This window comes from Ursus americanus, chromosome X (assembly GCF_024610735.1).
Source record: "Ursus americanus isolate L20-20 chromosome X, mUrsAme1.1.p, whole genome shotgun sequence".
Lineage (NCBI taxonomy): Eukaryota > Metazoa > Chordata > Mammalia > Carnivora > Ursidae > Ursus > Ursus americanus.
The window spans coordinates 14844134-14870108 of record NC_142164.1 but is presented as its reverse complement, the minus strand read 5'-3'; the positions used below and the strand labels follow the sequence as shown (position 1 = coordinate 14870108).

Sequence of the window (25975 nt, the reverse complement as noted above, 5' to 3'; positions counted from 1 at the left end):
AAGTTGGATACAAAAGTTTAAGGCGGAAGTCTGGGCTAGAGGTATGCATTTGGGAGTCACTGGTGTAGAGATGACTTGGAGACTAGATGAGACCACCAGAGGAGTGAATGGAAATAAGAGAAGGGCCCCGAGGTCTGAGTCCTGAGGCCCCACAGCATGGAGAATCAGAGGAAGGGCCCGAACAGCAAAGGAGACTAAAGAGTGTCTGAGAAGTTGGAGGAACACCAAGACAGCGTGGTGTCCTGAAAGCCAAGGGAAGGGAGTGCGACTAGGAGGAGGGAGCGATCCACCATCTTCAACGCTGCTGATGGATCAAGAAAGACTATGACTGAGAACTGACCACGGGCTGGGAATACGAAGGCTCTCGGCGACCTAACTAGAGCACGTTTTATGGAGTAGTGGAGGCAGGAACCTAACTGGAGTGGCTCTAAGAAAAAAACTGGAGACACGGAATAGAGACAACTCTTTATTGAAATGTGCTGTGAATGGGAACAAAGAAATGGGTGGTAGCCCTAGCTTGCTCCCCTGTCAAAAAGGATTAATCGTCTTGCTCGCCTCTCAGTGTTATTGAAAAACTTAAGAGACTCAACGGAACGATTTTGCGCGCTGCAACGGTCCATGTAACATGCCTGTCATGTAGTAGGTTCTCAATAAATGGCAGCCATTATCTTTACGTTGTTTACACTGGAATTGAAAGCATATTCTGACACCTTTTTACATAATACCGACTTCAATGTCCTGGACCAATGTCTTAGATGAGTCATTGTGTGAGGCATACAAACAAAAATCTCAGCAAACCACATCTCACAAGATGACCTCCAAAGAACACATCTGCTGAGTTTTCATCACATTTATGTTCCCTAGGATGTAGTAATTACATGTAACTACCAGTGGCCTCAGAAAAAAGCTTCTTTCGAAAACACAATCTTCTCTCAAAATGGGACGAGCGTCTCCATTAGCGAGCCCGTCTCTTGAGTATCACAAGGCTGTAAAGTTGCGTCCTTTTTTCCTGTACCTACGATAATTTTTTTCCTCTCTCATCCCCTCGTTGCCCAGTTAAGTGCCATAGAAGGAAACTGACACGAGACTTTTTTTTTCTGTCCAAGCCGATGCTCCGTCTAAACCCCCCCCTTTTTTAAAGATCCTGAACACACAATATTACGTAAGCGTTGTGAAGACTGAGCAGTCCTGAAGAGAGTTTAGCTGTGAAAGAACACATAACTTCAAACAAAGTGAACCTGACCCGAGCCTCGGTTACACAGAACAGTTAGGGTGCCATTTGTTAATTAGGCATAACCGGTGAGCCGTTGGCATGAGCGATTCAAATTAGTTATTCTTTTACACAGCCAAGTGTGATTGCATCTTTCCTCTGTTAATTTTCTAGGCACTAATACATCTATTGACGATGCGGACGTGTTCCAAAACACCGCATTCTGTTGTGTGTGTTTATTTGTTAATTCCTTCCTGTTTCAAAGAGAAGGAGTTCTTCCTCCCATCACTCCCTCGGTGACCTACCGGCCCGTGACGCAAGTCTGTCCCTCTCTGCTCACGATGCCCACACTTCTGGCACATTAAGCTTCCTTCCCCAGGCCCGGGCTCCTCCTCATGCTACCGCCCCCTCTTCTTTCTGCCACACCCAATCCCTCACAGGCCCCCCTCTTCCTTCCCCTGAAACCCGGCTCCACCGTCCCCTGCACCACCGAAACTGCTCTGGCAAACATCACCGGGGACCCACTGATCAGCCGATCTGATGACTCCCTCCTAGCCTCCATCCTCTCCGATCTCTTGAGCATTCCAAACCAGGGACGACCCCTCCCTGCTGACACATGGTGCTCCCTCAGCTTCCTTGCCAGCTAACTACGCGGTCCTGGCTCTCGGCTTCTCTCAGGGCCCTCTCCTTAGTCTTGTTCTCTTGCTTTGTGTATTCTCCCTGGGAGAGAGACTTCACTTCCAGGGCTTTCGTTATTAGGAACAGGCTTATAAGGTTCACGTCTGTATCTGCAGCCCAAAGCTCTCTACTGAACTCCAGTTCCATATTTCCAACTTTTATTGGACACCTGCCCCTAAATGACGCGTAGACGCCTCGAACTCCACGTGTTCACATCCAAAGTCACTAGCTTCATCCCTTTCTGCCCCCGTCTGTGCCATGGCCCAAACTGGAAAGCTGCGAGTCCATCTCCGTTCGCTCCAACGTCTGGCCACCCACATCTGATGTGTCCCACAGTTCCGAAATGACTCTGGAACGCTTACTCCCCTCTTCGTCCCCAGGTACCATGGGCTGGGGTCAGGCTCTCCACACCTTTTAAGGGAAGTCCCTCCTGCCCCTCCCACCCCACCGCCAATTCTTCTGACTGCAACCACACTGAACTACATGGCCTTCCCCCAAAGTCTGATCATCTCTTACACTAAGGAGCCGAGTCTAACTTCACTTACATTTCTGAAATGTATTTCTTATATTGTAGAAAACGCCATCTGTGTTCAGCCTCCAAGCCAATTACGCTACATAACTGAATATTCAGTGCAAGGAGGCTCTGCGGGCTGGTGGGCTGCAAGGTGCTTTGTTGTGCTAACAGGGCCCGGAGGAGCCCCTTTGGGTCCCCAGCTCATGGCTCATCGGCTCATCAGTCTGGGACCGGCCTCCCTCTGCCCTTCGCCGGAAGTATTATGCAGATTATAAAAGGAAGACTAATGGCCGGACTTCATTCTGGGGACTCCTGCCTTGTTCTGTGCAACGGAGGTGTGTGAAAAGAAAATGCCCATTCTCTCACCCAAAGCAAAAATGGAACCCCACGGCGAGCTGGAAAAAGCAGGTCTAATTCCTGACAGCAGCCTTTCCCAGGGCCCTCCACTCAACCCATTTGGAGAGAATGGATCTGATTGCATTCGCTCAGCTCATTGTTAAGGAGCATTCAGATTTAACAAAGGTGTATTTTAAAAATGTCTTTGTCTCGTTGCTACATTTTTTTTCAAGAGAGATCCTAGCATAGTACAGTATTTCTTAGATCTTTCCCTCATTTCTCCAGCCATCATCCCAATGAGGATCTTAATCACCTCACTCCTGGGCATTTAGAAGGTCTCTCCACCTCCCGCGTTTGCATGGCTCCTCCCTGTCCCCCAAGCCGGTCACTGGTCACTCGCTTATGCAGGAGCCTGTCCCTTAACAAGCACTCATTGAAGAACAGCTCCGGATTGACCCCCTGCCCCCCACGCTTGGCCTGGAGATTGGGGAAGGGGAGGGAGATATCTGGAAACCAAGTGCCCACAAAAGGTCTACAGTTCAGCGCGGAGTTCCACACCTCTCTCTCTGCGTGGAGAGACACCGCCCTCCCTGTTTCCACACCCACCTCGAAGATCACGGGCACAGGTGTTTTCTGCCACTCTGTCCCCCCACCCAGCGCTTCGCGGGCACCTCGTGGGGGTGCTCCTTGCATTGGGTTGGACACTCTCTCTTATCTTGAGACAGTGACCTCCTCAAGAGCAGGGACCGTAGGGCCCAGCGCCGACCGCCCACCCGTCCGCATCGGCACTTGCTGACACGGCTGGAGGCATGTCAGGGCTTCGGGGAGGGCCCCCACTGCTGTCCTGTCTGGCTCAAGTCGAGGGCCATCCATCGTATCGCAGCTCAGGCTGGCAGTCTGGAAAGGTCTGAAAGGGGTACCCGAGAGTCTGCCTCTCTAACAAGCTCCCAGCCGAACCCCATGCCATCAGGCCAAGGACCACACTTGGAGCAGTGAAGACCCCAGCCCGTGTTCCCTATCGCTCTTCTGGCCTTCTAGCCACTGGAGCCGGGACCCCCGTGTACAGTTGGGTAGAGATGCCCGGTACCAAGGTAGCCAACCAAGGAGGGTGGCGAGGGTTGAAATCTGAGCCCTGCCCATCAACCCTTGCACCCTGATACTGGCCACAGGTGCTGGAAGGAAGGGGTGCCCTCGGCCCCTTTGTTTCAGCCACCAACAGAGGCTCTGGAAGCTCCGAGCACCGCCCCCCTGGGACCACACCCATCAGAAGCAAGCGCCTTTTCTCTAGTTCATACAAAAGAGCCATATGGTCTGGCCGCCTGGGCCCTGGGCGACAGCCCAGCCCACTGCACCCTTTTACCCTTCGCTCCTTGCCGACCCATCACTCAGATCGATGATTCTGTGTACAGGGGGATTTTGCTCGCCGCTATCATGCGTGCCCCGCATTGGCTGATAAGGAAGAAGCCACAGAGTACTCTTCATTACAAGCCAGGGGCTCCAGCCCGGCTCCTTTTTGACTCACTTCATGGCAGGGCGCATAAACCCTCCAAGCCTTGGTTGCTCACTTATCAAAGGAGGATTGGCAAGCCCTGCTGTACTGGCTTCTCTGGGTTATTGTGAGGATCAAAAGTGATAACCTAGGGGAAAGCCCTTTGTAAATTGTAAGGTTCTGTACAAATGTTAAGGATTATTACGAAGGGGTTAGGTGGCATATCTTTAAATCCCTTTGTAATTCTCCCTGGCTCAGAAGCTCGGTGCCCTGCCCAGTGGTGGCTTCAGAGCCCACACGACTGGCTGACCGGCTGCGGGAGCGTGTCCTCTCCGCATTCTTTCTAACAAAGCGCAGTTTACCGTGGCGAACAGCACCGTGGGCCAACTTGCGAAGGGGCTGTAACTCAACTCCGTCGGCTGGCAGAGTCAGCAAGAGGACAAGCACGGTGGCCTCACAGGGAACAGGCAGTAGAGAAACACCAAAGACACCAAGTTCCGAAGATTTTTTTTTTTTCAAATTCAGAGGGTTGACTCACCTGTTTATATGCTAAAAGAATCCCCTTATTTTGATTTCGGAATACTTTCTCTCCTAGTAGTCAAACTTATTATGGAATAAAACATTTTGATAATTGCTTTTTAATATGATGAAAGGTTGGAACCTTTTCCAATGACAAGGAAATGAGAGAATATAATGGAATGATGTCTTGTAATTTTTATAACTTCCAAATAGCAAATGAGAGAGTCGTTCATTTATTCACTGAAGTTTCCTTCCAGAATCACAGAAGTACTCCTACACAGCGATTAGGAGGGGAGATGAGTGTTTAAGCATTAGCTGTAACTTGTCTTTCTGGGGAGGAGGGGATTAGGTTTAAGCTGTTGGCAATGGGGAAAGTTAATTAAGAAATAGAAAATTTCAGTTATTACTTCCTTGTATTCTGCAAAGGTTTTCTAAATTGAGAAGTGAAATAAGCCTGCACTGTAATTTTCAAGAGTTTGCTTTAAAAAAGGAAGCCAAGGTAAATAATTGAAATGTTTGCATTTTAAATATTAATCTTTGCTTTAAAAATACATTTTTTCGGGGGGATGTTTCTTATCTACCGCTTGTCAAAGTCCACGGCCGGGCAGCTGAGCGGGTGGGAGGCACGGAGCTAGCAATGTCCCGCGCCGCCCCGCACTCCGAAGTCACAGCCAACCCCACCAGCGCGCGTCAGAGCTCCCAAAGGGCATCCACCGGCCAGGGTGGGGGAGGGCTTCAAGCAGAGCCATCCTGTCTGCGAGAGAGAGCCCAGAGTCGATGACTCTCGGTGCCCCCGTTTTCCTTAGACAGGGAGAGGTTCGTAGCCCATCGTAGACCGACTTCTTATCTTTCCTCTCACTGATCTGGGTCGATGTTCTCTGTATGTGTGTGTGTGTCTCCGTCTCTGTCTGTCTCTTTCTCTCCCCCCCCCCCCATACACACATACGCAGAGTAAGCCCCTTTGAATCCTCTTAAGAAGTTGGTTTAAGTGAAGTCGGTTTGGAAGTTAGGTCTAAAGCCTGGTGACTCACTCAACAGCGTATCCCAGCGGGCAAAGGTTACCTCATCCTCTTCCTTGAGTCTCTATTTCTTTTTGACGCTTCTCTCCTTCATCTCTACTTGCCGTTTGTTTTCTCACCTATGTACGCTGCCAGTTAGCTCTGAGAAAGGAATAACAAAAATTTAATGGAAAGGGCAACGTGTGTTCGTATCCTGTGTATCTGAGCTGAGTTAGTGTGTTTCTGCCAAGAGCGAAAAAGCAGAAAATGGGATTTTGAAGATGGATTTTTATTTCTTACTGTCAAACCAGGAGATTAGTTGTTACAACAAAATCACTCATTTCCTGTCTTCTTCGGCAACCTCCTAATTGTATATTTGCCCTGATCTAAATATATGTGACTTTCAAACTACGTCAAATTCTTTTTGGAAACAAAATGTGTGCAAATAAAGCAGGTTTTTTCGGGGCGCGGGGGTTGGGGGTTGGTCTTGTCTGCTGCTTTCTCATTTTACATGCCATGGTTTGTCTCCATCATTCATTCATCAGCTCATCATTCAAAGCCTTTCATTCATTCCTTTGATAAACCTTCAGCAAGAGCCTCACTTTGTGCCAGATCATTTGCTGGGCTCTGGGGACACAAAGACAAATAGGACAAGATAAAAAGTCCATATCCCCAAGGAACAGGGTCTAAGGGAGACACAGAAGAGCCCTGATGGAACTTACACATTAGTAAGAGACACAGACATGTTCACAATAACTGCTATATCGCATTTGATTTCTCTGCCCTGAAGGATACGATTAAAGCGGCTGATGGCAGACGGGTGCAGTGGCGACTAATTCTCAGTTGAAGAGGAAGAGGAAGGCTTCATGGAGGAGGTGGCTTTTAAGTAGACCCTTGAAAGATGAGTTGGTTCCCGGGGTTACATGAAGGGAGGAAGAGGAGAGGGAAGATGGAAAGGAAGTTGGAGCACCCAGAATGCTGAGCTCAGGTGTTTGTAAGCACTACTCGGCCGTCGGGGACCTTCTCAATTGGCTCCTGGCCTTCTTCCCATTCCGTTCTGGCTATCTCCCAGATTCCTCTCCACTTCTGCACCTGCTTCCCCAGCCTGGTTCTCAGTACCCAGTTAAGACTTACACCGGTCTTTTGGCCTCTTTCTACTCCTGGCCGCCTTGGGGAATGCCCCGTCATAGCCTCCAGCCCTTGGGATCCAAGGTCCACCACTTTTGGCCTGTATCCTCACTGATTCTCTGCCTCCATCGCCAACTTCCCCACGCTGGCAAGGAGGGACAGAGAGCAACGTGCTCAGACATTCAGACAGGAACCCTGCTAGTTGGCATGGTGCTGCAGGACTGTTACGACTTCCCTGTGCAGTCTACCTTGCCCTAGCTAGAGACTTGGCAAGGGGTGAGGGTTCTTGCACCAACGACCACCCCAAGAGTCAGAATAAGAATGCAACAAATCCGGGGTGCCTGGGTGGCTCAGTCGGTTAGGCGTCCAACTCTTGATTTCCACAGAGGCCTGACTTTCATCTGAAATATATTTATTTTTCCTGGGCTTTTTAGTAATGTCGCGGGAGGGAGAAAGTTTGGAGACACATCAGGGATATCTTGAGGCATTTCAGTATAACAGCTTACGTTTTATCCATTGTCATTCTTCTTCACACCTTCTTCCTTTCGTCCAGGTTAGCACAGCGAACACCACACGGTGGGGTTCGGGTGAGACAGACCTGGATTTGGATTCAGGATCTGCCACGTGCGAGTCCTATGACCTCGAGTCATTTAATCTCTTGGAGCTTCCACGGCTCCTCCTACAATGCGGAGTCAGTAAGCAGCACCTCCCTTATAGGAGGTGTGGAGGTGAAATAGGAAAACGCACGCGAAGCATTCCGCACAGGGCCGATACACAATTCGGGTTCAGCATTTGTCATTGCTGTTGTTATTGTGATCGTTGTCATTTCACTAAGCCTTTTCTGATATCTACATTCTCAATTCTGTTCTTCAAGTGTTATCCCCAAGGTGACCAATTCGGACGGCTGAAGACAAAGTGGCTCAGGGATCTTACAGATTGAAGTAAGTATAAGGGTCGTTGGTCATCTCTACTTAGAAGTTCAGGACTGTAGGGGTGCCTTGGTGGAGCAGGCCATTATGCACGGGACTCTTGGTTTGGGCTCAGGTCGTGATCTTGGGGTTGTGAGATGGAGCCCCACGTCAGGCTCTGTGTTCCGTGGGGAGCCTGCTTGAGATTCTCTCCCTATGTCCTTCTGCCACTCGTGCACCCACTCTCTCTCTAAAATAAATAAATCTATAAAAAAAAATTTAGTACCGTAACTGACATCAGTTAGAGAACAGCCATTGACCATCATCTTCCCATGAGTTTATCTGGTATTATCTCCAAGGGATGATCCAGGAGTGACAGATGCCCAAAGATATCACTGATGTGTCCCCAAACTTTCCCCCACCCCCTGTATACCTAAAAAGCTCAGCACTGGGTGTTGTATGGAAGTGATGAACCACTGAATTCTACTCCAGAAACCAATATTGCACTGTATGTTCACTAACTAAAACGTAAACAAAAAAATAAAAAATAAATAAAAAGCTAAGGAAAACTAGACTGTAGACTTAAATAGGAAATACCTGTTTCATTGGCCAGAGTTACTTTAAGAATCTCTTAAGGTCCCATAGTTTCAATGGAGCTGTCACTATACCCCTGGATTTCTGCACAAAAGGTTGCTACTCTGTTGTACTTTCATCAACAGCACTGACAATGACTTGTTTGGACATGATGGCCCTTTTTTTTTTTAGAGAGAGAGAGATTGGCCAGAGGGAGAGGGAGACAGAGAATCTCAATGCCCAGGACAGAGCCTGACACCAGCTCCATCTCACGACCCTGAGATCATGACCCGAGCCGAAATCAAGAGTTGGACGCTTAACCCACTGAGCCACCCAGGATCCTGTTCCTCTGTCTTAAGGAAGACAATTTGGCCCAGGTAATTGATCCTTTGATAAAATTATAGAAATCTTTACTCGAAAATACTCACTTTTAAAATCACAAGCCTCTGCTAGTGGATCAAAGTAGAGCCACACTTATTTGGAAGGGTTATCTAATTATATCTGGGTTATTTAGAAAGCTTTGCAAACTAATGGCCTAAATGTACTGACTTATAACTATTCTTTTTTTTTTCTTTTTGCCAATTGACTGTGTCCCTTAAAATTTCCTCGAGGAAATAATGATTGCAAAACGATTGACATTCTCTTCTATTTATTAGTAGTGCTGGGCAAGTAGTGAGAAGTGCTTTTGCAGGATAGAGTCAGACACAGATTTTGCCCCTCCCTCACTCATGTCAATATCCTGAAAAGCACCAGATAGAAAATATGTAGTCATCATGGCTATTTTCCACGGCATCTAGCATACGAAAGCTATACTACCCCGCTTCCCAGTGGGAGAAGAGGTCTGTCTTCTCTTTTGGTTCTGTTGTTACACCCTATTAGAGGGGAACTTAAAGGAAAGATGTTGAGCTCCAGTGCTTTCCAAGAGCTCTCACTGATACCTAGATAGTCCCTAAAGCCATGGGACCAGATAAAACCATCTGGTTAGAGAGAAAGAGGGCTCTAAGGAATCATGACATTTAGAGGTCAGGTAGACAAGAAGAAACCCACAAAGGACACTGAGAAAGAATGACCAGTAAAGGAAGAGGAAAAACAGAAAGTTTGATGTCATTCACAGACATCATGAAGGGAGAAAGTTTCAAGGAGTGAGTAGCATGCTGCTGGCAGGTCAAGTAATTTGGGGACCCTAAAGGGTCCATTGAAGTTGGGAACACAATGATTGTTGATAGAATTATTCAGGGCTGTGTTGATGGAGTGATGGGAAAGGAAGTTAGATCCTGAGGGAGCTGAGGAATGGATGGGAGGTCAGGAAGTGGAGACAGCACAACATCTGAAGACAACTCTAAAGGACTTTTGCCACAAAGGGGAGCAGGGAAATCTTGGATGGGATGTGGAGTTATATAATCTTTCTAAGAAGGGTGCTAATAGAGTATGTTCAAATGCCAAATGGAAATGTTCTACCGTAGATGGAGTGATTGAAGATGTAAAAAAGAGGGGCATAATTAAAGGAATCAAAGCCTCGAGTGGGCGGGAAGAGTTGGGATACAGATCACAGTGGTGAGTTTGGTCTTTGTTGGGAAGAGGGAGATGGCTTTCACCATATCAAGAGGAAAGAGGGGCAGTTGCAGATTAGAAACGTGGATTTGGTGACAAGAAGTCTCCTTTATTCAATGAACACATACCAGGCACTGTTTGGGGCTGTAGCAGATGATACTGTGAAATAGGCAAAGAAGACACGTAATGAAGAATTTAAAACACATAATCTGTAATAGAATTTCAGAGGCAGGAGCATTATGAAGAGTCATAAAATAGGGTAAAGTATTAGTGGGTGGTTGTGTGCACGGGAAAGTGAAGTGGTTCTTTTTTCAAGGGTAACCACAGAAGACCTCTCTGAGGAGCAGAGACCTCATACAATACAAGGGAAGACTGTTTCAAGATGGCTTCCATTATCTCAGTGAAATATAGAGTGAGGTCACCAGCTGAGAACGAGGAGTGTAGGAGGGTTGAGGAGAGAGAGGAGAAGATATGAAATAATTATTCTGGAGAGTGAGATAATGAATTTACCAGGGAAATGCACCAGCATTTCCTGGTGGTATTAGGTGACATGGGATCTTCGTGAACATGTGTTTAGAGTGAAGGCAGGCATCCCAATTCTGTGATTATGTCCAGAAACATTTAGTGGCTTGGGTGCTGAGTTCAATCAGAGTTGGGGTTTTGCCAGAAGAACACTACGGTGGAGTGGAGGGATGAGAAAGAGAGAGAGAGAGAGAGACCCAAGGACTGTGAAGTTGTAAAGAAGTGATTATAATAATGGTTCATGGAACCCAAGCAGAACAAGGAAGAGAGGTTGAGAGGCAGCTGAAGAATTGAGAGGAGAATCAATGGAACAGTGGATTACAGGTCTTCATGAGGTCGAAGAATGCAGACATGTCTGTGTCCTCACTTAGATTCAAACCTGAATGACCCTCCCCACACACACACACATCCCACCGACAGAGCCAAATCCTAGCATCCACCCAGCCCATTGGATCCCTTGTGCACCAATTGATGGCTACGACATTTGTATGACGGTTGAGACAATGTAAGTTTTTAAATTCACTGGATACTTTTATAGCCTTTGGCTTTACTTTAGCTATAGTCCCACAAGTATGAAAGACCTAAAGACCTCCCGAAGTCCACTAAGGGTCAAATTTATTCAGGTTTTGCAAACTGTTTCCTAATGTCCCACCCAACTTGAGGACATTCACGAAATTGGGCTCTGAGTCCTTGTACGGTTTTGCCACAAAAACTGCCAGACTCCCAGTTCCCTGCTTTGGAGTACATTCTTTTTTTAAGATTTTATTTTATTTATTTGATGGAGAGAGAGACAGCCAGCGAGAGAGGGAACACAAGCAGGAGGAGTGGGAGAGGAAGAAGCATGCTCCCAGCGGAGAAGACCGATGCGGGGCTCGATCCCAGAACACCGGGATCACGCCCTGAGCCGAAGGCAGACGCTTAACGACTGAGCCACCCAGGCGCCCCCACTTTGCAGTACATTCTGTAGTTCCTCTGGGATCGGGGCTGGAGAGCCTTTGATTGAGACCACTTGGGGTCATAATGCATTCTTTGATGACTTCAAGCTCAAGACCCAAATCACCACAAGTATATTCTCTTGCTTGCTTGCTCTCTTTTCCCTTAGCGTAAATCCCCTGTCATCCTGGGGCGTGACCCCACTCCACCAGAGGTGAGGACACTGTTTGCCTTCCTGCTTTAACCCAGAATTTTAATTCTAATACGGGAGACTGTCAATCTCTGAATCCCTTTTGTGATTTCTCTCGAGGCCAGAGGTCATTACCGATAGCAATCCTTGTGTTCCGGCTGGTCAGCTCAGAGTTTCTGATGTGACTTTGCAGATTACTTGCTTCACTTTTGAAAAATAATCAAAATACCAAGAAATTCTTTTTAAGCCAGTTTGCTATAACTGGATGTTAGCCAGTTAATTGGTTATAAAGTCTTTGCAAGGAAAATGGCATAACACAAGCTAGCACTGAACTCAGCGAGAAGACAGATCCAGGCTCTGCCACTCACTCGGTGTGACCTCTGCATATCTAAGTTCTCTAAGTCTCGGTTTGTCGTCTGTACAATAGGGCTCATGACTGCTGTAAAGATGAAAAGAGACAAGCCATGTAAATGACAGAGCACGATGTCAGTGCCCTGCAAGCATTTGTCAGGATCGTTACTAGCATATAAGCCCCAGAAGAGCAGGGCTTTCTGTTTTGTTCCTTGCTGTATCCCCAGCGACTGAAACACAGTTTAGTACACAGCAGAGACTCATTAATTGTTCGTTGACTAGATCATGTGTGTCTTATATTGTCTTTTGTAATTGCCACAGTGTTAGTTATGCGTGAATGTCTCTTAAAGCCAACAATCCTGGAATATTAGAGCTAGGAGTGCCCGAGAGATCAAGACCACATTTTCATTTTACAGAGGAGGAAACTGAGGCTCAGGGAGATGGGGTCAATTGTCCAAAGTCACAGAAGCAGTTAAAGGCAGTATCAATGGTGAAGACCCCAGACCCCAAAGCCAGACGAAGTGGGTTCAAATCCCTACTCCCACTTCCTAGCTCTGTGATTTGAGCAAGTTACTTCACTTCTCTGCACCTCGGTTTCCCTATGTGTGAAGTGCAGGTGCACAGGGAATATAGTCTATAATAATGTAATAATGTTGTTTGGTGACAGGTGGGGACTACACTTCTCGCGGAGAGCACTAAACAATGTATAGAACTGTTGAATCGCTACGTTGCATGCCTGAAACTAACATAACATCGTATGGGAATTATACTTCAATTAAAAAAAGCCCCTCACTCATAGTTGTTATGAGCATTGGATGAGTTCATATATGTCCCTGGCATGTAATACGTGCTACATGTATTAGCTATTGTTAGTAACAACAGAGTTAGGAGCCTTCCTACCTTCAGTCCCATGTGCTTCCCGGTATATCGGTTGGTTGAGTTCGGTATTTCTCAGCTGCAATGAATGACATTTTTCAGGTTTCTAGAAAGTCTGTAATTGCTTCTGTGAGGGGCAGAGCAGATTAGTCTGCCTCGGATCTCCATCCTGTGTCTGGTGGCTTTTCGTGGTAACATTTAGATTTCAAATGCGGCGTCATTTACGCTGTCATCTGGAAGGAGAATGTGTACTTCCCTTGGTGCTGAAAGTATGTCTTGTACAAACATCGCTCAGGGTCTTTGTCATCTTTTAATTCCTAGTGGCTGGCATATAGTAGAGCTCAGTTAAATACTAGTTATTCGTTGAGTGAATGTACCCTCCTTTAGATCCTTAGTTATATGATCATGCAGAAATAGCAGGAGTCAGTGAAGTTTTTCTGTCAAGGGCCAGATAGTAAGTATTTTAGGCTTGGGGGCCGCAAGCTCTCTGTCACAGCTGCTCAGCTCCTGCTGTGAAAATAGCCACAGACACCAACAAATGGATGTGTCTGTGTTCCCATCAAACTTTATTTACAAAAACAGGTGACTGGCCCATGCATAGATCACAGTTTGCCAACTTCTGATTTATAGTGTGGCAAGTGCCTTAGAGCTGAGAATGAATAAAGGCAGGAAGTCTAGTTAGGAACACGTACTCGAGTGAATTGCAAGCATTTAATTTCCACTAAACTAATGAGCAGAAGTTTACTCCATAAGCAGCTTGGTCTGAGTTGTGAGCTTTTCTCTTGGATGTTGTCTGGCTCTGTTTTATCCATGTTGGTAAATGAATCAAGCAGCATTAACCAAAAAAAAAAAAAATGAGCAAGGCACAAATTGGTGTGGGAGCCAAGAGCGCAGTGGTCCAAACTTAGTGCTTATGTATTCTTTCGGGTTCCTATACTTGATTCTCTGTGACAGTAGTTGCAGGCCATATGACTTAGGGTGTAGTGGGTCAGTGGCTCAGAGGGACACTAAAGCACTCCTGGGAAGTCCTGCTTGCCCTCTGCCTATGACTTCTGCCCCAAAACCTACACAATAATGTCTCTACTCTTGCTTTTAAAAAAATGTGGCAGAAAACAACAGGGAGGGGGTACTTATCCATTCATTTGACAACTGACTGAACGTCTATCCTATGCTGACTATTATGGGAATCTAGAGCTGAAAGGATGATGAAATGTACCATCCTCGCTCGCATAGAGCACACGGGCTAGTGGGGGAGGCCGACCACCAAACCGGAAACAACACTTAAGATGGGGTGTGATATTGTGTCATTGGAAAGCATTGGCTAGTCCTAGAGTTTTATCTTTTTTAAAGATTTTATTTATTTATTTATTTATTTATTTATTTATTTATTTATTTGACAGAGAGAGATAGCGAGTGAGAGAGAGCACAAGCAGGGGGAGCAGCAGGCAGAGGGAGAGGGAGAAGCAGTCTCCCCACTGAGCAGGGAGCCCGACGCAGGGCTCGATCCCAGGACCCTGGGATCATGACATGAGCCGAAGGCAGACATTTCACCAACTGAGCCCCCCAGCCTCAGTAAAATATACTAAAATCATATAGTATATTATTTGGATACTGGAGAATTACACTGGACCTTGAAGAAGTTCAGATCTGGTAGTTAGTGTAAGTAAAATAAATTACTGTTATCACGGTTCATTTTTATTTTTATTTTACTTATTTATTTGAGAGACAGAGCACGAGTGGGGAGAGGGGCAAAGGGAGAGGGAGAGAATCCCAAGCAGACTCCCCACTGAGGACAGAGCCCCCCACCCCCGCTGGCCTCCATCTCACCACCCTGAGACCTTAGTCTCATGACCTAAGCTGAAATCCAGAGTCGGTCTCTCAACCAACTGAGCCACCCAAGCACCCTAACAGTTAATTTTATACGTGTGTAGACATGCTTTAAATCAAATTCCATCCCTAGAAACAATCTACTCGGAGAATAAAGAATTTTTCTCATTTCGTTAGCTTATGCAGTAGCCATTAATGGTCCCAATTTATCTGATATTTGTCTGGAGAAATAACAAACCAAACAGACCTGGGGAGGGGCAGAGTCCTTCATGCTCCTGTGGTCAATACTAGACTGCACAGAACAGGGTGCAGAAAATAAGGGAGAAATATCACTTGTTGTAAATAAGTCATAATTAAACCCTATCTGATGTATTTGGAACAGGAGAATAATTGGAAATTCTATTTATGGTCCTATTTACACTTCTATTGTCAAAATTAATGATTCAGTATAAGTGAGAGGTTTTGCCTATATTCATCACCGTCAGTGCCATGACTAAATGAAAATGTGTTTATATTTCCACAAACCTTGACTTTCGCTGCAAAGCCTCAGACTCCATTTTTAAGTGCTAACATTTATGACCAGTAGCCTACAGTCTTCCCTAAATTAACAAATCCTTACCCTTCAAAATAGACATTTATTTTTCATGGGTTTTACTAAATACCGAAATGTATGGCATAGGCATAAGGAATGGAAAACAATCCCCAAAGTAGCCACACACATTTAAAAAATTAAATTTAGTTTTGTATAAGCAATGCGTCACATGGTACAAATTCCAAATCTATGAAAGGTTATATGTGGAGAGTTCTACCATTTTTCCTGTCCCTGGTCTGTAAAGCACTCCCTTACTCTTTTTAGTGGCCGGCTAGTATTTTATTGTATGAGTTTAACATCATTTATTTAACCTGTCAACTACTGACTAATATTTTGCTGTTATAAAAAAATTCTGCGGTGACTAGCCTTGTAAGTAAATTATTTAACACATACCTGAGTGTAATTATAGAAGAAATTCCTAGAAATGGAGGTTGTCAGTCAAAAGGCATGGGTATTTTCATATAGAGAAAATTTGTACTTCCACGAGCAATGCACGAGAGTGCTTGTCTCTCCAGACCTTTGTCAATGAAATGTGCCATTTAGCTTTGTCAATGTTATAGGTGAAAATGGCATCATGGTGGACTTTAAATTTGCACCTGTCTTATTACTACTGAAGCTGAACACCTTTTCGTATGTCAATAGCCATGTGTATTTGCTTTTCTGTGAACTGCTCATTCACCTTCGCCTATTTTTCTGGAAGACTTGTTGGTCTTTCTCCTATTCACTTGTAAAAGCTATTCCTCTAGGGAAATCTGCTCTTTATCTGATATTTACCCCCTTGCCCCCCAGTTTGTTTGTCTTTTTGCTTTGTTTAGGTGGTTTTTGCCATGCAGAAATTCCTTATTATTGTGTAGTCAAATGCATCAATCTTTTCTTTTGTGGTTCTGGGTTTTCTGGCATATTTAGAAAGGTCTTCTTTACTCTAAGAGTGAGACACTGCGTTAAGCACCTCGGGAGATACAAAGATGAAAGACAAAATGTGCTATAGTGTGGGAGACAGGTATGCTTCAAAATACGGGAGTGGAGAATGGTGTGTAGGGGTCGGGGGTGGGGATAAATGTAGTTTGAGTGTAGACCTACTTAGCCTTTCTTGGACTCCATATTGGGTCACTGAAGTTCTTATCACCAAGTTTTCGATGTAAAGGATCAGATAGTAAATATTTTCAGCTTTACAACTACTCAGTTCTGCCTGAACAATGAGAGTCTATGTTCCAATGTAACTCTATGGATGGACACTGACATGTGAATTTCACGTAAGTTTCATGTGTCATGAAATAGTGTTCTTTTGTGGTTTTTTTTCAAGAATTAAAAAAATATTGGGAAAAAAAAAACCCAACCACTCTCAGCTTGAGGACCACACGAAAACAGATGGCAGGCCAGATTTGACCCACAGGTCATAGTTTGCCAACCCCTGATGTAAAGGAACCACTGTGAGAGTCTATTCCGGGAGGAAAGTTGATTTGAGAGAAACCTATCAATTATTGACAGCTTCACAAATAACTCTAAATTCATCACTTTATTTTTAAGTTTTGCAAAAGGAATCTGGAAGCGGTGAATGGGGAAGCTGCTTCGAGGTAGAGAGAATGGAGTTCTCTGAATCAAATTCACCGATTCCTTCTGTTAAACTGCCTTTCACCTAATATTTCTGTCAGAGAATCTAGAAACTATGGTGATTGATGCCATAGAAACACACAGCGAGCGAGCAGGGTGATGAGCTTGTGAATTGCAGCACGGCTGAGAGGCAAAAAGCTTTTTAGCTGCCAAGCTAGAGGTAAGGTAATAGAAGAAAACGCAACGCAGCTGGCGTGCAGCGAGCTTCGCTGTTTACAGAGCACTTCTCACATATATTATCACCTTTAATTCTACTCAAAATGCACAATAACCCTGTGTGGGTAGGCATTGTTATTATCTCACCAATAAGGATCTGACTTTTCTCCTGGCACGATTCACATTGCCCTGAGTGTAAGGACCAGATAGATGGCCCTCAATGCTGAGGGTAAGACCACAGTCAGCAAATAACAATGATGAAGAGGAGAAGAGGCAAAGCGTGCTGGTCGCTGGATGCCGGTTATGTTCCAGACACGGAGCTGGGCACTTGACACATGAGGCCTCATTTTGGCCTCCCAGCTGCCAAGTACAGAGTCATTCTGGCATTGCCTGTGTGATCACCAGCTTTAGCATTAGAGAGCCCTAGATTCAAGACTTAGTTCTGCCAATTATAACTCTGTGATCTGGGGCAAGTTACTGAACTTCTCTGATTTCCAGTTTCCCGATCTAGAAAAGGCAGGTGACGTAATACTACCTACTTCTTCCCGCTCTGGCATAGATCAAATGGGATGAGTGTAAAAAGCTTAGCACACTGGCTCACCCATACTAAGTGCTCAGTAAATCTTTATTATTACTACACAGAGCTTGTAATACCTCTACTCATCCTGCTAAAAATGATTACGATACGTTAATAGAATCCACACACCTAGCATGCAGACCTTAAAAAAAGAACAACTTGTACTTTGAAATAATTACGTACTCATAAGAAGTTGCAAAAAGAGTAGAAAGATCTGCCTACCCCGCACCCAGCTTCCCCCAACGGTGACATCGTACCTAGCTGTAGTGTAGTATCAAAATCAGAAAACTGACGGTGTAATTCCGTTAACTAGATTGAAGACTTTATTCAGTTTTCACCATTTTTATTTTTATTTTTTTAGACAGAGAGAGAGCACGTGCATGCAAGTGGCGGGGGGGGGGGAGGGTGGGCAGAGGTGGAGGGAGAGAGAGAATCTTAAGCAGGCTCCACGTCCAGCATGGAGTTGGACTCGGGGCTCGATCTCACGACCCCGAGATCATGACCAGAGCCGAAATCAAGAGTCGGATGCTTAACCGACTGAGCCACCCAGGAGCTTCAGTTTTCAGTTTTTAAACTCACATTCACTTATGTGTGCTTATTACCCCGAGTATGGATTCTTGCAACCTCTCCTACAAAGATGCAGAAATTATAATAATTCCCTGATGCTTCCTCTGTGGATTTGCATGTAACCCCCATCCCTGTCCCTTGGCCACCGCTCGTCTGTTCTCCATCTCTGAAGTTTTGTCGCTTCAAAATGTTGCATAAATGGAATCAGACAGTATATACCCTTTTGAGATGGATTTTTTTCCACTAAGCATAATACCATTGAGGTCCATCCAAGTCGTGTGTATCAATAATAGTTCTTTTCTTTTTATTGCTGTATCCCACTATATGGATATACTAGAAATTTGTGCAACCATCACTTACTGAAGAATGTTTGAACATTTCCAGTATTTGGCTATTAGAAGTAAAGCTGATGTGAGTAAGAGTGCACACTTTTTTTGTGCATAGATACAAGTTTCCCTTTATTTATGCCCAGAAGTGTGACTGCTGGGTCATATGCTTTAAGGGATGCTCAAATGTATGAGAAACGGACAAACTGTTCTCTACAGCATCTGTACAATTTTACGTTCCCACCAGCAGTGCATGAATGGTCCAGTTTCTCCACATCCTCCCCAGCATTTAGTACTATGACTATTTTTTTATTTTAGCTGTTCTAATAGGTGTGTAGTGAGCACTCCTTTTGGTTTTAATCTGCATTCCCCAGGTGGCTAATAGTGTTCAACCTTTTTTTCCTGTGCTTCTTTGCCAGACATGTTTCTTCTTTGGTGAAGCATCTGTTGATGGCTTTTGCCCATTTTATAACTGGACGCATCACATTTTTACTGTTGAGGTTTTGAAAGTTCTTTATTTAGCATGATTATAAGGCCTTTGTTGAATATATGCTTTATGTCAGGGGCTTAATTGTATTTCCCAAAAAAAGATATGTTCAAGTCTTAAACCCCGATACCTATAAATGTGACCTTATCTGGAAGTAGGGTCTTTGCAGCTATAATCAAGTGAAAACGAGGTCCTACTGGATGAGGATGGGCTGTAATCCAATAACTGGTGTCCTTATAAGAGAGGGGACTTTGGGCACAGACACATAAGGAGAACGCCATGGGACAAAGGGAACTGGGATTGGAACGATATGTCTACAGCCAAGAAGTGCCAGCAAACACCAGAAGCCAGGAAGGGGCAAGGAAGGATCTTTCAGAGAAAGTTGCTGACCCCTCTGTCTTGGACTTCTCGCCTCCAGAACTGTGACACGATACATTTCTGCTGTCTTAAGCCACCAGGTTTGCTGTGATTTGTCATGGCAACCTTGGGAAACAAATCCAGTTGGTAAATATTTTCTCCCAGTCTTCCTCGGGTCTTCTCACTCTCTTAACAGGATCTTTCCAGAGAAAAGGTTTAATTGCAAGGAAGTCCAGTTTATTAAGTTTTTCCTCTTCTGGATCATGCTTTTTATCATCGTGTCTAAGAACACTCTGCCTATTAGCCCTAGATCCCAAAGATTCTTCTCCTATGATTTCTTCTAAACATGTTTAAAGGGGGCGCCTGGGTGGCTCAGTCATTAAGCGTTTGCCTTGGGCTCAGGGCCTGATCCCAGGGTCCTGGGATCGAGCCCCGCATCAGGCTCCCTGCTCTGCTGGGAAGCCCACTTCTTCCTCCCCCACTCCCCCTGCTTGTGTTCCCTCTCTCGCTGGCTGTCTCTATCTCTGTCAAATAAATAAATAAATAAACTCTTTTTTAAAAATAGAAATAAACATGTTTAAAGGATCTGATGTTTTTATCTAAATCTATCATCCATTTTGAATTAATTTTTTTAAAAATTTTTATTATGTTATGTTATTCCCCATACAGTACATCATTAGTTTTTTTTTAATGATTTTTTATTATATTATGTTAGTCACCATACAGTACATCCCCGGTTTCCGATGTAAAGTTCGATGATTCATTAGCTGCGTATAACACCCAGTGCACCATGCAATACGTGCCCTCCTTACTACCCATCACCGGTCTATCCTATTCCCCCACCCCCCTCCCCTCTGAAGCCCTCAGTTTGTTTCTCAGAGTCCATAGTCTCTCATGCTTCATTCCCCCTTCTGATTACCCCCCCTTTCTTTATCCCTTTCTTCACCTACATTTTGAATTAAGTTTCGAGTGTGACATGAGGTTTACATTGAGGTCCATTTTGGTTTTGTGGATGGACTTCCAATTGTTCCAGCACCATTTGTTGAAAAATGCTAACCTTCCCCCCATTGGATTGCTTTTGTATCTTTGTAAAAAAAAAAAAAAAGCAATTGGTCATATTGGAGTTCATCTACTCTAGGATCTTTACTCCGTTCCAATGATCTAAGTGTCTATTTCTTTGCCAATAATACCACCCTGTCTTGCTTACTGTAGCTATATAGTAAGTCTTAATGTTAGGTGGAATGACTCCTTCCACTTTAGCTTTTCAGAACAAATTCAGCTCTTCTAGCTCCTTTGCCTTTCATATATATTTTTGAAATAATCTTGTCTATATCTGCAAAACATCTTGCTGGGATTTTGATAAGAAATGCATTATGTAGGGCGCCTGGGTGGCTCAGTCAGTTAAGCGTCCGACTCTTGATCTCAGCTCTGGTCTTGATCTCAGGGTTGTGAGTTCAAGCCCCGCGTTGGGCTCCACGCTGGGTGTGGAACCTACTTTAAAAAAAGAAGGAAATGCACTAAGCCTATAGCCCAACTGGGGGAGAATTTACATTTTTAATATGTTGAGTCTTCCAATCCATGAACAAGTTATGTCTATTTATTTAAATCTTTGATGTCTTATATCAGAATTTCATAATTTTCAGCATAGAGATCCTATACACATGTTGTTAGATTTATACCTAAGTATTACCTTTTCTTTGTGGGTGATTAAAAAAGGGCATTATATTTTTAATTTTCATTCCACGTGTGTGTCGCTACTAATAAGGATGTGCTGTAATCTTGTGTGTTGATCTCATAGCCTGCACACTTGCCAACTCAATAATTTCACAGGCTTTCTTCATTGATTCCTTGGTATTTTCTATACACTGTGACCCACGTATTTTTTTTCAATAATCAAAATGCTAACTTACTTCAAGAAGGAAGTATCAGAACTATTGATAGACCAGCTCGGAGTCATAATTCTACCTCCTCTTCACTCAAGCCTTCTGAGGGTGGCAGCACACGTGAGAATTCCTTGTTACAATAACTTGTTTTAAAGTAACATTAACTCTTTAATAGAAAGACAAGACAACTGCCTCGCATTTGTGCATTTCTAAACTAGAATATGTCTTAGCAGGTAAGCTCAGTTCCATCGATCAGCGTGGGGCACCATGTTCATGTCATTCATTCATTCATTCGTCCCACAAATAATTACTAAGAACCTACTCTGTATAAGTCACCGGAATAGATGCGGTGGACCCAGAAATAAACAAGAGAGATCTATTCTCAAATGCGTTTGCCAAGCAACATCTTGAGCTCAAAGTAGAAATTTTAAAAAAGGCTGTTTGTGCTGTTTCTAATTTCCTGAAGATTGAATTATTCATTCAATTAACCAGTGGGTTCCCAAAGTATTTTATGAGATGGCATTTCCACTGGGAAAAGCAGTAGAAAAAAACACTGTGATTACCGTGCTATTGACACAACGCTACGTCTCACGAGCAAAAGAAAGACAAAGGGAACAGCCAGTGGTTTGACCCATGTGGTCACTTAGCATCCCCACCACCCCTACTTTTGAAGGCTCTGACTCATCCGCAGGGCCTTCAGGACTCCCTTCTTCCTAGGTTATGATAATCTGACCCCCAGCTGCAGCCTTAACAGCATCTCCAGGTCCCAACGTTGGTCTCAACTCTTGCTGCATTTTAGGAATCACTGTGAGAGTTTAAAAAAAAAAATACAGAGGTGAGGGACCCACACCAGACCAATTGATTCAGAGGCTCTGGGGCTGGGGCCTCGGCATAGGTATCTCTTAAAAGCTCCCCAGATGATTCTGGGGCATAGTAAGAACTAAGAATCACTGTACATCTAGTCCAATCGGCCAATCGTGGCGGCGTAAGCCTAGTCTTCGTGGACCAAAGTGCATAATGGGATTTTGTTAGGCTTCTACTTACCACCTGCCGGGCACTGTAGTCGATACTTCACACACACTGTTACTTTGTTTTATCTTCGCCAAGTGTTTGGGTCAAGAGGTAGCTTGATGGACTGGGGTGTTTTAGCCAACTCCTCCATTCCCATCAGATTCCTGAAAATAACTCCAAATAAATTCTCCTGTTCTAGGGTCCCCCCTGCTAGCAGGTGACTTAGGTATTTAGCCAGGCATCGCAAACCAGCACCGCGGACACACAAGGCTACTTTCAAGAGTCCTGGCAAGGTGAACCAAATGTCAGGGGTGACTTGTGGGAAAACAGAATTGAGCTCAGTAAGGCACTCCTAGAAAATGACATTTGACCAAACCATTTACATCTGTCATGTCAGAAACTGCCAGAAGGCCCAGCTGTACTCGCTATGCCTAGTAAGTCTCTTATAAGACAAACTGCCCTGATTCTTTTGATCCCCCCCAAATCCCTGCCCCACACCAGAACGAGTGCCTGGCATTATCAAAAAATCCTGTAGGTAGGCTACTGTCCTCTGTGTGTGTGTGTGTGTGTGTGTGTGTGTGTGTGTGTTACTCTCTCTTTTCCTCTGCCTGAACATCACAGAGCCTTCTAACCAACAGGTCTTCTCACCCAGCTGTAGGCAAAATCGAGAAGAATCCCTAAGTGGAGCCGGGAGGTGGCGAGGGGGGAGTGACCCAGGAGGAAAGATCCATGGGAGTTTAGGGCACTTCATGTGAAATTTTGTTACTTTGTTAATTATTTTGGTTCGATGGTGCAACTGACAGGCCAATTCTAAGATGGCCTGTCCTCCCCAGATGGTTTTTGCTGAGATTGAGCGACTGCCAAAGCCTCGATTTCCAAGTTCGCAGTACCCGTGAGTCTGCTGGGGGTCCTGTGATTTGGGCCCCAGAAGCCCTTATTGGTAACTTTGTTTAAAGGGCTTCTTTTGTACTCTGGTAGATTGAAGTATTGGGACGGCCTCATGGCCACCTGTAATTCTAATCCCGCAAGGGTCCCTGTTACAGCAATTATTTGTCCAAATAGGGGCAGCAAGGACGGCCTGTAATTTGGGAGAACATTCCCAAGAAAGAGCCGTAAGGCATCTACACCTGAGGGGGCCCTTGCCAGGCTGGCAAGGGAGGAGGGGCCTTAGTCAGCTTTCTTGAGGTGAGGTATAATTTACCTGCCATGAATTCATCCATTTTAAGTGTACAGTTTGAGGTGGTTTTTTTTAAAAGATTTTATTTATTTATTCGACAGGGAGAGACAGCCAGCGAGAGAGGGAACACAAGCAGGGGGAGTGGGAGAGGGGGAAGCAGGCTTTCAGTGCAGCAAGGAGCCCGATGTGGGGCTCGATCCCAGGACCCCAGGATCACGCCCTGAGCCGAAGGCAGACGCTTGATGACTGAGCCACCCAGGCGCCCCACAGTTTGAGTTTTAATAAATGTATACAGTCACACAGGTACCATCACCACATCACTTTAGAACACTTCTAACGAGGTCTAGTGACTAAAGGCACTGAAAAATGAGCAAACCAACAGTAAGGCTAGATGCTGTCAAGGGATAGAGCTGGGGAAGAGGTTTCTAGCCCCGGGGATGGTGAAGTGGGGTCTGTCAGGCCAAGAAAACCCCATATAGGAGACGCATTGTTTTTTCTTTTTTGTCTCTCGCTTTTTTTTCAATCTTTTTTTTTTAAGATTTTATTTATTTATTTGACAGAGATAGAGACAGCCAGCAAGAGAGGGAACACAAGCAGGGGAGTGGGAGAGGGAGAAGCAGGCTTCCAGCGGAGGAGCCTGATGCGGGGCTCAATCCCAGAATGCCGGAATCACGCCCTGAGCCGAAGGCAGATGCTTAACGACTGAGGCACCCAGGCACCCCCTTTTTTTGCAATCTTACACTTTATTGTTGTCATTCTTTGCCTGCTCACCTGGTCTTTCCGTCAGGCCTGAAGTAAAGCAAACACGGATGTTTGCATTACACATTTCCAAGTATCTCCGGCTCCTGATGGTCTCGGCCTTCACCGGCTCCCACTCTGGCTCGCTCGGAGTGCTCCTCAGACCCTCCCAGCTCAGGGCAAGTCTAGGAATAGAGAATGTTCCTGAAGAAGCCAGACAGAGAAGGCCCTCCTTAAAGCACCAAGCCCCACCTGCCCTGAACCCGCAGGAGGTCCTACTCTGGGGTGACATGACCAGACCACTAGCCGCACAGCCAACAGGAGATAAGGCGGAGCGCACGGGCTGCCCTTCCGCGGGAAAGTGAGCCGCTCTCCTGGAGGCGGTCCTCTGCTTCCTGGGCCAGGCACCCAGGCCTAATCCGGAGCCATGGCCTGTTGTTCTAGAAGAGTCAACCTCACAGAACTGAAGAGAAAGGAAGGAAGGCAGAGAGGGTAGGAGAGTGGCAGGAATGGGGCGGGGGGAGAGTCAGCTGTGGGTGTGAGGTGCTAACTCTTCATTAGATTGAGTCAATGGGGCTTGAGGGGCTGTGCTCCCTGAGAAGAAGAGGTGGGGTACCTGTCATTGACAGGGGGGCCACAGAGCACACCTGAAGGCAGGAGGGTCCCTGGAAGCTACTGCCTGAGCCAGATCCCCTGGGGTCCCACAGGAATGCTCCCCTCCCTGCTCCCCAAAGCCTTAGCATGGAGGAAAGAAGGAGTGGGTGTGGGGTGGGGTTAGGGAAGGGAGGCCTTGCCCTTGGCCCTTAGGCCACACTTCCTTCTGAGTAGGAATAGCCCCGTAGTGGGAGCCACCAGTCAGAAAGGGTTGGGGGGCATTGGGGAGTGGTGTGGGAGAGGGGAGTGGGGGCTTGGCCCCAGACTTTCCCCAGCACCCAGAGAATATGTTCCTTCTGAGCTTGGGCTCTCTCACTTTTGGTCGGTTTTGGGTTTAGAGACTCTCTGATAAAATGGGACGGGGAGGGAGCTGAGGGAAGCAGGCTGGGTGAGGGGTGGCACCGCTACCCTGAACCATGGCCGGCCTCGGAAAGAGGGGTTGTAGCCTCTGCTGGCTCGGTGAACCACAAGTCAACCACCCTTCCGCTGCGTGTCTAACTTCAATTCTACCACTGCTGAGTTAGTCCTGAGGTGAATGAATACTCAAGCATCCCTGGGCTCTAGTCTCCCTTGGGTGGGCCCTTTTTAAAGCCCTAGAAGGAACCATCTGCGAACTGATCCATTTCCCCAATGAACCAACACACAGTTTCCCTCCGAAAACAATTAAGCAGAAGAATGGAAAGGGCATTAGGTGTTCCAGGCCCCTATGTCCATGAGGCAAAAACCCAGAAGCGTCGGTAAAAAGAGCATGGATGGGCAGGTGGAGAGCGAGTGGGTCTATTGGCACATTAGAAACTTCCCAGAAATGGGGTGCTAGTGGGGACAGGGCCATAACTTTTCCACTGCTGTTCCTACCATTCCAAGAATACTTCCAGAGGCCCCTAAGCAGGACCAGCCTCTGGCAAACCAGCCCCCGAGCTCTCCCTCAGCCCACCACACAAGGCACGGATCACTATTGATGCAAATTTTTCTACCACAAATCACCACCCACACTTATCCCTTCCACACGGTTAAAGCTCAAGGATGATCGAAATGCTATGAGTAATACCAGGCACCTGCCTCTGTAAAGACGAGAACACAGCTGCTGTATCTCCGAAAGGGGATCTCCGCACCCTCTGGTCCAAAGCAGAAATGTGTTTTCCGCGGTGCCTACCATACTCAGGAGAACCAATATCAGAGCTCCCCGTGTGGGTCTTCACACTAAGCCTGGGTCTTCACACTAAGCCTCGCTCTTGT

The 25975-nt window shown here is 45.7% G+C and overlaps 1 protein-coding gene across 1 annotated transcript in view; it reads left to right on the top strand.

The window, feature by feature from the left end:
- Positions 1-25975, top strand: part of ADGRG4 (adhesion G protein-coupled receptor G4) — a 122825-nt gene that overhangs the window by 95750 nt on the left and 1100 nt on the right.